Below are 10,917 nucleotides of genomic sequence, written 5' to 3'. Positions count from 1 at the left end.
GCCTAAGGTTGTCGAGGAAAGGCCAGAATCAGCAGGATTCATCCTCAGGTGAGCACGGGTGTGCTGGCTGTATCATTTTTGGATGGATGTATCATTTTTCATGGCAGCCAGTATAGTTTCAGAAACATCTAGTTTGAGACCAACGTCTTGGACAGATCGGCCGACAACGCAATCGTTAGAGATCAGCCGCCAGCGGGGCTAAAAATATTCGGGGAGAAGTGAGGGCAAGGACTAAGGACTCATAAAGAAGGGGAGTTTAAAAAAAAAAGAGTAACAGTGCAGGGAAGGAAGGGGTTGAGGAGCGTAAAGTTCCATTTTTGGAGCTGGATATAGGCCAGGCATAGAGCAAAATAGAAACCCATTTCATTCTTCACTGACTTTTAACTTGCACTTCCTTCATTAATATTCAAAGCCCAAATGCATGATGAAAAGTTTGTTACCAAATGTTTGGAGGGGAAGGGGAAAAGAGAGAGAGAGAGAGAGAGAGAGAGAGAGAGAGAAAGAAAGAGAGAGAGCTACCCTGTGTCAACTATTTGTCTAACTCCTCTCTCACATTTTTGCCCTAGCTTTCCCCTCTCTTATTTCCCATACATTGTAATTGTCTCTCTATCTACCAAATTCTCATCTCTCTCTCTCTCTCCTCTCTCTCTCTCTCTCTCTCTAGGCGTCGTGCCCTGTGGGGTTGGGGTTCTGTGATGGTAACCATGGTCCCCGGGGGGCGCTATATCTGCAGCGATCACGCCAGAGGCGAGGAGCCCGGGAACGACCGCGAGGAGCGAGTCCTAGCCGCATTGGGCATCATCGGCACCATCCTCAATCTGCTAGTGGTCATATTTGTTTATATTTACACCTCCATCACATAAAGCTTGTTTACAGCACCGGATATTTACACAGCAAGAACAGTAGGACCAGCCAGCAGCTACATGATCAGAGTTGACACTTTCCGATCGATCATCTGCTTTACACTTTTCTATAGCGGTCACATCATTATATTATTATTATTATATTTGTCTATGTGTGCGTACAGTACATCCCTGATCTAAAGACTGTTGCTCAACTTATTTGACAGCTCCCAGACAGTGGTGTAAAGTAACGAAGTACATTTACTCAAGTACTGTACTTAAGTACAATTTTGAGGTACTTTTACTTTGCTGGAGTATTTCCAATTGTCTATACTTTTACTTCTACTCCACTACATCTCAGAGGCAAATATTGTACTTTTACTCCACTACAATTATTTGTAGTAGTAACTTTAGTAACTTTAGTTACTACCTACTTTGCAGATATAAATTATTAAATTATAAAACATATATTAACCACTTTAGCCCTATTTTATACATAGGCTATTTGAAAATAGCCGATCTACAAGCTCACAACGCGTCGCATCGACGCGTTGTGAGCTTGTAGATCTGCTATTTTCAAATATTTAGTACTTTCACTTTTGATACTTCAAGTACATTTTGATGCCAATACTTTTGTACTTTTACTCAAGTACATTTTTAATTCTGAACTCTTACTTGTAACAGAGTATTTTTATATTGCAGTATTGGTACTTTTACTTAAGTAAATTGGAGTACTTTTTCCACCACTGCCGATCATCTGCATTACACTTTTCTATAGCGGTCACATCATTATATTATTATCATTATATTTGTGTATATGTGTGTATACAGTACATCCCTGATCTAAAGACTATTGCTCAACTTATTTGACAGCTCCCAGACAAGGAGCCTTTCTCTGACAGTTGACATATTCATCAATTACATCCCTCTGTAACTTTAACTCCGCTACAGCGATCCCATGTTACAATCCTAAAGATCACCTGGATCGGTTGACTCGTTTAACATGTCACAATCACATCAGAACACTGGCAGTAGACGCCAGTTAATGAGTAGCTTTAGAGACTAGAATAACTTAAATCCTTTTACATGGACCTGTGTCCTTACCCGAGCACACCAGAGGAAAGGTTCCTGGCTGTGCTGGGAGTCATAGGCATTGTGCTTAATCTCATACTGCTAGCTTTTGTCTATATCTACACTTCCTATTGATACACACACACACACACACACACACACACACACACACACACACACACACACACACACACACACACACACACACACACACACACACACACACACACACACACACACACACAGTGTATATTGTCAATAAATGCAATATTGACTACTGCAGATACTGTAGTTGTTGTCTATATGGTGAACTAAACTAATCTCATCACACAATGCACAGAAATAACCTGAATCTTAATTTAAGTGACAGGGCGCGGCAGCTACCGTGTAACAATCGAGTGCAGATGTGTCAGAAATTGCCTTGTAGGAGTAAAGACTTGAATAAAAGCTCACCTTGTGTGCTTTGCATGTAATCCACAGATTAGATAACGATAAAATATGTGTTATATTTTGCACATTTGCCTCCTAGTTACTTTTAAACATAACAAAACTTTTAAAAAATATGTTTGTTCATGGTGACTTGGTGTCCTATACTCTTTCATGTGAACACTGTGACATTGTGAATTGAGCTTATGTTAATATGAGCGCATATTTTTTTATCCAACACTGCCACCAAAACTGCATACAGAGCTTGATCCACTGTTTGACCATTTCAAGATGACCACGTGTAAATATTTGAGTTACTCTGTGATATTAGAAAAACAGACAAAGATGGGCTCAGATGGAGCTGAGAGGGCGATGGCGATTGGAGCCACGGTGAGGACTGCTTTAGCCTCTGAACACATCAAGCAAAACAGCACCCATTCTTTTGTGGAAGATTGGCACAGAAGGATTGTGGTCTGTCTTCTTGCGGCCGTTTACTGGAGCTGTAAGCCAGGAAGAGAGACGCGGCGCAGAGGGCAAACTGTGGAACAGAGACAATGTCTTACCAGTCAGGACGGGCTGCGATGCAACACACAACAGGGGTTGGAAACAATAGCAAACAATAGTAGCCGTGACTTGGTACTGAACTGTTGTGACTCGGTTGAAGAAACGGGCAACAGCAACTCTGCAGTGGACACGGTCCCAAACTGCCATTACTGTTTATTTCACAAAGGCCCTAAGAACTCTTTCACCACAGCAGCATGCCACTATGGATACTTTATCACATTTAAGCACCGCGTACATCATCGAGGGGTTGGCCTAAATGTACATGACAACACTGCCGGAAGGATTGGCATGAATCTACACTACACATCATTATCGTCCTCTAATCTACCAACAAGCTAACAGCGGAGACGACATACTGCACTGCAGCAGGGGTCATCGATGTGTCCATACACGGACAAAATGTGTCCGTGGCAAGACTGGCCTTGCCCGTGGAAAGTTTTTGTTTTTTTACATAATTTTAACATTATACTATTGTCATTTTGATCATAAGACCCAATAGGCTCTATTCACAGCAGCCATATTATGAAGACATTCACAGGTGTTACCAATGATACTAATGAAGGCTCTGTTCCATTCTGGTCAAACAGAGTCAGGGTGCTGATATTGTGCATGTTGGCCCACTGGAAACACTCTGCTACACCAGTGGGTCTACAGTTGGGGTCCAGGGGACCCTCATGGGCTTCCAAATGGCCCCTTACAGGTGTGTAACTCTGAGAGTGTACAAATGTACACTCTCAGAGTTATGGGGGTCGTGGAAACCACTGTGGCAGACTAAATGGAACAGAGCCTTCATTAGTATCATTAGTAACACCTGTGAAAGAAGTGATAATATGGCTGCTGTGCATAGAGCCTATTATTGAATGTCAGTCTCCAGGTTTTCTTCAGAATATGTATATGACACTTTACTATGACACTATGGCACATTAGGAGTCCACTAGGACAGTGGTTCTCTAACTTTTTATTGTCAAGGACCCCCATAACTCTGAGAGTTCCAAAATGGAACCAAATGGAACCCATAAGGGTCCATTTGGTTCCATTTGTGCACTCTCAGAGTTACAGACCTGTAAAGGTCATTTAAGGCTATAGCTCTTTATGTGTTTTTGGTGATATTATTGTCCGCTCATTTGTGGCAAAAAAATATATAATTTTGACAAAAATGTCCACCACAAGCCAGAATGGCGATGACTCCTGCACTGCAGTACTAAATGCATATTTCTTACAGAACATTTCTTAGATCCCATCATATAAAGGTTCAGGACTTTATTTCCAGTGCACCAGCTGAAGCTACTGGAGATGCTCAACTTTAACACACTCTCTGGAAGCTACAGAACTACTGGACATGTTATTGTCCAGTATGTTAATGTCATGGCATGTTATTTTGTGATTTATTTTGTCTAGATTGCAGTTTCACACATAACTCCTCATCACTTCCCTTCTGGTGGCAAAGACAGAACCCAATGGCATAAGTGCCACTTTGGAAAATCTTGTAAATGTGAAGAAAGACATTTATATCTAATACATTTTGGTTTTATTGCTTAATCTATCCAGATTAAGATTAAGTTGAAGATTTCCATATTTGAGGCATCACAACATTAAAAGTGGTTCATATACGGACTGTTGGGTACAAAACATGCAAGTAACTACACCTTTTCTGCTAGAATGGATGGATTTGTTAGCTCAGCGGTTCTCAACCCTTTCTGGATCAGGGCCCACTTGAATGGCTCAAAAGCGTTCGCGCCCCATCAGATGGGTGGTGTGTGTGCATTTTCAGAGCATGTTACTGTACATCATGTTACTGATCAATCAATCGATTGTGTTCCGGAACTAACATAATTTTATGACCACGTGGTTGGTCAGTAGGAGAATTGAGTCTCTGTTCATCACATTATTGGCTCAGGAATGTGACAAAAACAAAGAAATCTCCCTGAATTCAAGGCTTCATGGGGTGTGTAACTGATAGAAAATAAGTAATTATGTGGGTGAACTACTCCTTCAAGTTCCTATTAGAAGTACTACAATGAATTCACTTTTCAAGGTTTTACCCTTTTTTTTTAACATCATTTATTTTTGTTTTAATAGGAATGTTATAATATCGTCAAAGTCTTGGTGTTTTGCCAATTATTTGGGGGACCACTTGCAATATCCTCATGGCCCAACAGTGTGCCCCGCTCATTGTGTTGGTGTGAAGCATTAGAAAGCAAAGCTGTCATAATACACGTTCAAGATCCAAACCATTGAAGGAGACAAATTAAAAGAGGGTTAATCTTGCATGAGTGGACCTGTTCAAACACACACACACACACACGCACGCACGCACGCACGCACGCACGCACGCACGCACGCACGCACGCACGCACACACACACACACACACACACACACACACACACACACACACACACACACACACACACACACACACACACACACACACACACACACACACACACACACACCTAACTACATTGCAACATTTATTTCCAGACTAATTGGCAAAAAATCTATTGTGACAAGTAGTAACCAAGTGTTATGTAAAAACAATGTCTTTTTGTGCCAAAAAAATAATGATTTAATATTCAAGGAAAACCTTTTTTTCTTATACGCAATAATGTTGAAGCACATAGCAAGTCAGCTTTCAACCATTAGCTTGCAATAGAGTTTATTGTGCCACTGGCACATCCATTTTCTACAGACAGTATGACCTACTTCTCTAGTCAGAAAATACACTTGAAAGGGGTTACTTTAAAGTACTTAAAAGGTCTACCTGTGGTGTTTTGGATGAAACTTTAAAGTGGTGGTCTGCAAAACTAATGGCTAAGAAAGTCCTACATTATTTATCAACTGTTATTTTTATTTTTATTTTATTTTTATTTTTTTGAGCTTGTAAATCTGCTATTTTCTGTGCGCAACACGATGCACAACCAAGTATAAAACGGACATCACTGGATGCCTACTCAGCCTGAAGAAGAAGCTGCTTTGCACTGTAAATTCAGTGTTTTACAATGTAAAACCCTGTGTTTTACAATGTAAAACACTATAACATTTACATGGCAGAGTCATTTCCGAACAGGCCAGCAGACCACTGAGACCAATGGAAGCAAAGAGCCCCGGGGAAACGTCCTGGCCATCTGTTGTCCCAATGGGACGCAATCGTGCGTGCGTGCGTGCGTGCGTGAGTGCGTGCAGACTCAATCAAATAATGTCATAGGGTAGATCTTTTACCATATACCCACTTGGCTGGAGGGACCTAAGATGAAACAAAAGCAAAAGTTCACAATGAGTCACAAGGTGTCTCTGTATATTTGTTGTGTGGCTAAAGTTTAAGTCTATTGTGAGGTTCTAAACACTGCCAAAGTTAAAAAGGCCAGGGTATGCCCGCAAAATGCATCATGGGACTTGTGGGAACACAGAGAAATGGTGCAGACCAGAACATGGCATTTCCTCTGTCAATATTGTATGGTAAACATTGTGGTTTCTGTGTAGACTATTTGATATCAACAATGAACTGAAATGTACATCACCTCTTTAAGCGTCTAGCACATTGGTTCTCAAAGTGGGGTCCGGGGACCCCCAGGGGTACTTGAGGGGGTTCCAGGGGGTCCCCAGCTAAATGACGGATAGGAACCAAATGGACCCTTATGGGTCTGTAACTCTGAAATGGAACCAAATGGACCCTAACGGGTCCATTTGGTTCCATTTGTACACTCTCAGAGTTAAATTAACATTGATTTTACAATATAAATTGGGGTCCCAGAGATGGAAATGCCATTAAATGGGGGTCCGTAGCCTAATGCATGCCAAACTGGGGGTCCTTGACATTAAAATGGTTGATAATCACTGCTAGAGCCGTAAAAATCTTCTCTTATGGGGGGTCCCTGGCTTATCTTTTCAAATGGGGGTCCGCAGGCTAATAAGTGTCAATTTGGGGGTCCTTGACATGAAAAAGTTTGAGAACCACTGGTCTAGCAAGTGTACTGTTTCAAACCAAAGCAGAGGCAAACTACTATTATTCTGTGTTATGATGCATAAGGGGATTCGCTTTTTACAAAAGGACATATCTGGCACAGTCAGTAGTACAAGACAGAACTACAGTACTTGGACAAGAGTCAAGCCCCCCCCCCCCCCCCCCCCCCTTTCCATTTCAGGCTCATCAAGAATTGATCAGATGAGACATCTCAAAGTTCACCTGGAGCAACAAACCCGCTTCCCTGTTCAGGCAGGCAGCGAGAACATTTCTTTATAACTTAATTCCCATTAAGACAGGGGAGAGAAAGACCATGAGCATAATAGAAAGCTACATGTATATCTTGGAATTTGACTGTCAGTCGAGTCAAAATCTTGTACAAATGTGACCATCATGAAAATCTCGTTTTTATATCGCATGTTTTATTTTGTCTATCAACGAAATGTATATGTAATGACAGCTGCTAGTGCTACTAATAAAAGATAAATGTAGGATGGGCACACTATGATGACTATCACTTCTATTAGTGTTCTGCAAGGTGTTTGTCTAAGTAACGAGAGTAGTTCACACTGATGTGATTTGAAAAGCATCATATTTGTATGGTATCCTATAGACGTGTATACATAATTTCATTTCTAGTTATAATGCAGCTGACAAAGAATTGTTTGTTATTTAAAAAAAAATAGGTAATTATGTGAGATCTAGTGTTTTTTTCATGTACTCTTTATACATAGTTGTCATAGCTATCCAAATAAAATGTAAATAAAAAGTCACTTTGAAAGAGTTGTACATTTACTGATACATTTTAAGGATGCTGTATTTCATATTTTGGGGTGCAATCCAAAAACGATACAGTAAGTATACGTTACACTTTATCGAATGTCACTATCCTGCCCTGCGTCCTGCTTTCATATGGTCTAGGAGGTTACGAGCTCATTCACTAGTTATCTGTCAGCAGAAAGCGAAATAGCAGCTCTACATCAAAGCAGGAAGGTGACATCTATTAAGAAGCTAAATCAAATCAAATAAATGTAAGCTAAATTGAATCATGATCACAATTCATGTGACGTGATATTTCTGAAGAAAGTTCTACACAGGTTGGCTAAGGTAACCTATTATAGTTGTTCTCAAAATGGATGGTGCTTGACATGAAAACGTTTGAGGACTAACTGCCCTAGTAAACAGGGACTAATCATTATTATGAATTATTATGACTGTCAAATATGTCTGTCAAATTAAACAAGACATCTTGCCAATTGGCCATTCTGAATCCCCTGATGTCTGCTGAATCAGATCAGACTCAGTTTAATGCTGAAAAAAATAATAAGTCACAATAGGAAAATGAGTGCAAAATATAAAGTCTGCACTGAGTTGATTTTCTCCATCAAGGCGAAATTACACAAATCTGTACAATAGGCTCTATGCACAGCAGCCATATTATCACTTCCTTCACAGGTGTTACCAATGATTAGGTGTCACTAATGAAGGCTCTGTTCCATTTAGTCTAGCACAGTGGTTTCCACAACCCCATAACTCTGAGAGTTACACACCTGTAAGGGGCCATTTGGAAACCCATGGGCCATGAGGGTCCCTGGACCCCAACTGTAGACCCACTGGTGTAGCAGAGTGTTTCCATTGAGCCAACATGCACAATATCAGCACCCTGACTCTGTTTGACCAGAATGGAACAGAGCCTTCATTAGTATCATTGGTAACACCTGTACATTTCTTCATAATATGGCTGATGTGAATAGAGCCTATTATGACAATACAACAATGGCTCTCCTCTCTCTCTCTCCTGGATTACTCTTTTAAGTGCCAAATTTCCTTACATCATTTCTATAAGATGATCCCGAGACCTGTTCTATGTATGTTACTATAGCAAACCTGTGCTGTTGTGTGCTGCTGCCGTGTTCATTCAGCCAGATAAACTAACAGCGTGTCCTCAGGCACCCCGTGAGACAGCCAATGACCTGACTAATATGGGTGGTTGCCCTCGCTCTCACGCACAGACGCACGCACGCACACCTCCTGCAGAGACTTGACGAGAGCTGATGAGCTAACATCACTGACTGTGACATGTGTCCCATTTTTCTCCCCATTTCCACGTTTTCTCTTCTTCTGTGTTCCCTTCACCACTGCTCGCTCTCTCTCTCTCTCTCTCTCTCTCTCTCTCTCTCTCTCTCTCTCTCTCTCTGTTTATTTATCCCCTGTATCTCGGTTCATTGTTTTCTGTGGTATGCTATTTTTGGTCTTCAGTTAGTTTTCCAGCTCAAGCATGAACTCCATTCAGATAGTTTGCCAGCTCAAGCATGAACCGCCAGCCCTAGTGTTGAGCCTCGAGCCACTGTCACTGCAGGAACAGGCCCAAGATGTTTTATGTAAATAGTGATATGATGTCCTAGTTGCCTGTTGAGTGAAACAATTCATTCAGAAGTTCACCCAACCTTGAAGGAGAAGACCAAGTGAGTCACTCTGTTTTCCTGTTCATGTCCATAATGTTTATGCTAATTCGGGCCATTGGGTCATTGTTTAATGCACAGGTTTCGTGCCATGGGCAGAGGAAATATAAATGATTATAAATTCCATTTTTAAGCGGTACCATCTGGTCTAGAGCCTGCCTACTCCAAAACTTTATCCGGTATTTTCCACAGTCAAATTCATGCAAACAACATATTGACTGTTAATGTATCCACTGATTCTCTCGAGACCAGACAGGCAAACTGGGAGAGCAAATTGATCCCAGTCTACTGACTCCTCATCCGCCACCGATGCAACCATAGATGCAACATGCTCAATCACATGTAAAATAGTTGAATAATTGAAAAGAAAAATATCAGATAAGCACAATGGCTCAGCTGTAAATGAAATTGCATTCATAAAAGTAAGGAAATATTAAGAAGCACTGCAGTACCTTTTGGCTATGGCTATTTGGGGGTCCTTGGCATGAAAAGGTTTGGGAACCCCTGGTTTATTGCATAAGCTGGTCATTTTGCTTTGAGTCAGTGGTGTAGTCTACGTATAGACTTCCATAACATTCAGCTCCCTACTGGGCCCATTAACAATAACAACAGCATGTGTATTTGCTGCAAAACTTGAAATACAGTATATCAAATTGAGTATTGTATAGTTTTAACATGGAAAGTGGAGAAATGTACACATCCTTAACCAACAAGTCAACAATTCTAGCATGCCTTGTTATGTAAAGCCCCTTGTAAACACAGCAGCCATGCCTCTTCTAGAATATGTTACAAAGAGCCAGTAACATTGTTGTTCAACATACCTGCAGCCATTTGGTAATACATCTTCCTATAATTGGGTGAGGAGATAATAATTGGGTGAGGAGCAGAGGCGTACGCTCATTGGGGCCAACGAGGCCATGGCCCGGTCTGTAAAACTCTGCTCCCCCAGGGGGAAAAAAAATCAAAAAATCAACATAACAACATTAGAAGCCCCTCACCTTTTAAGTCGCCTTTGTTTTCAAATGGGGCTCATTTGCATTCGGCCGAATTGTTAATGAGTGGCCATTAGAAAACCAGTTTCGCCGTCAAACCGGTTCTCCATTGCGCAGAGACGAGCACCTCTCCATTCAGAAATGTAATAGAAGAAGAACCGTCGTCCTGAAACACCCTGCCCCGCGTCTAAACCGGCGGCCTTGGTCTGCGGAAAAAAATGGGGCAGTGTGTTTTGGGACGAGCGTTCCGTTTTCCACCCGGAATGGCTCGGTAATTCTCAATAGACTTATCAGCCGTTGTTGTGCGGTCAACGTTAGAACCCACCAGTGAGGAGATAGGAAAGATGATAATGAACACTTGAAGACCTTTATTACTGCATGCTAACGCTTACAGGGAAGTGTCCCATGTTGATGCTGCAGACTTGGGACAATGACTGGTTTGGGGACACTGCAGTTGTGAAGAAACAGGAAGTGGTTCAAGTGGTGGCTGAGACTGAGTGAGTGGAGCCCTGCCCTGTCAAGCGCTTTTATAAGGCCAGCCTGCAGGTGGCAGAAGTCAGTTACAGGTTAGGCGACCGTTAGTCTCAGGTAGCAAGA

Source organism: Gymnoscopelus microlampas (genome assembly GCF_963454915.1).
Source record: "Gymnoscopelus microlampas genome assembly, chromosome: 8".
Taxonomy (NCBI): domain Eukaryota; kingdom Metazoa; phylum Chordata; class Actinopteri; order Myctophiformes; family Myctophidae; genus Gymnoscopelus; species Gymnoscopelus microlampas.
This window is presented reverse-complemented; position numbering follows the sequence as displayed.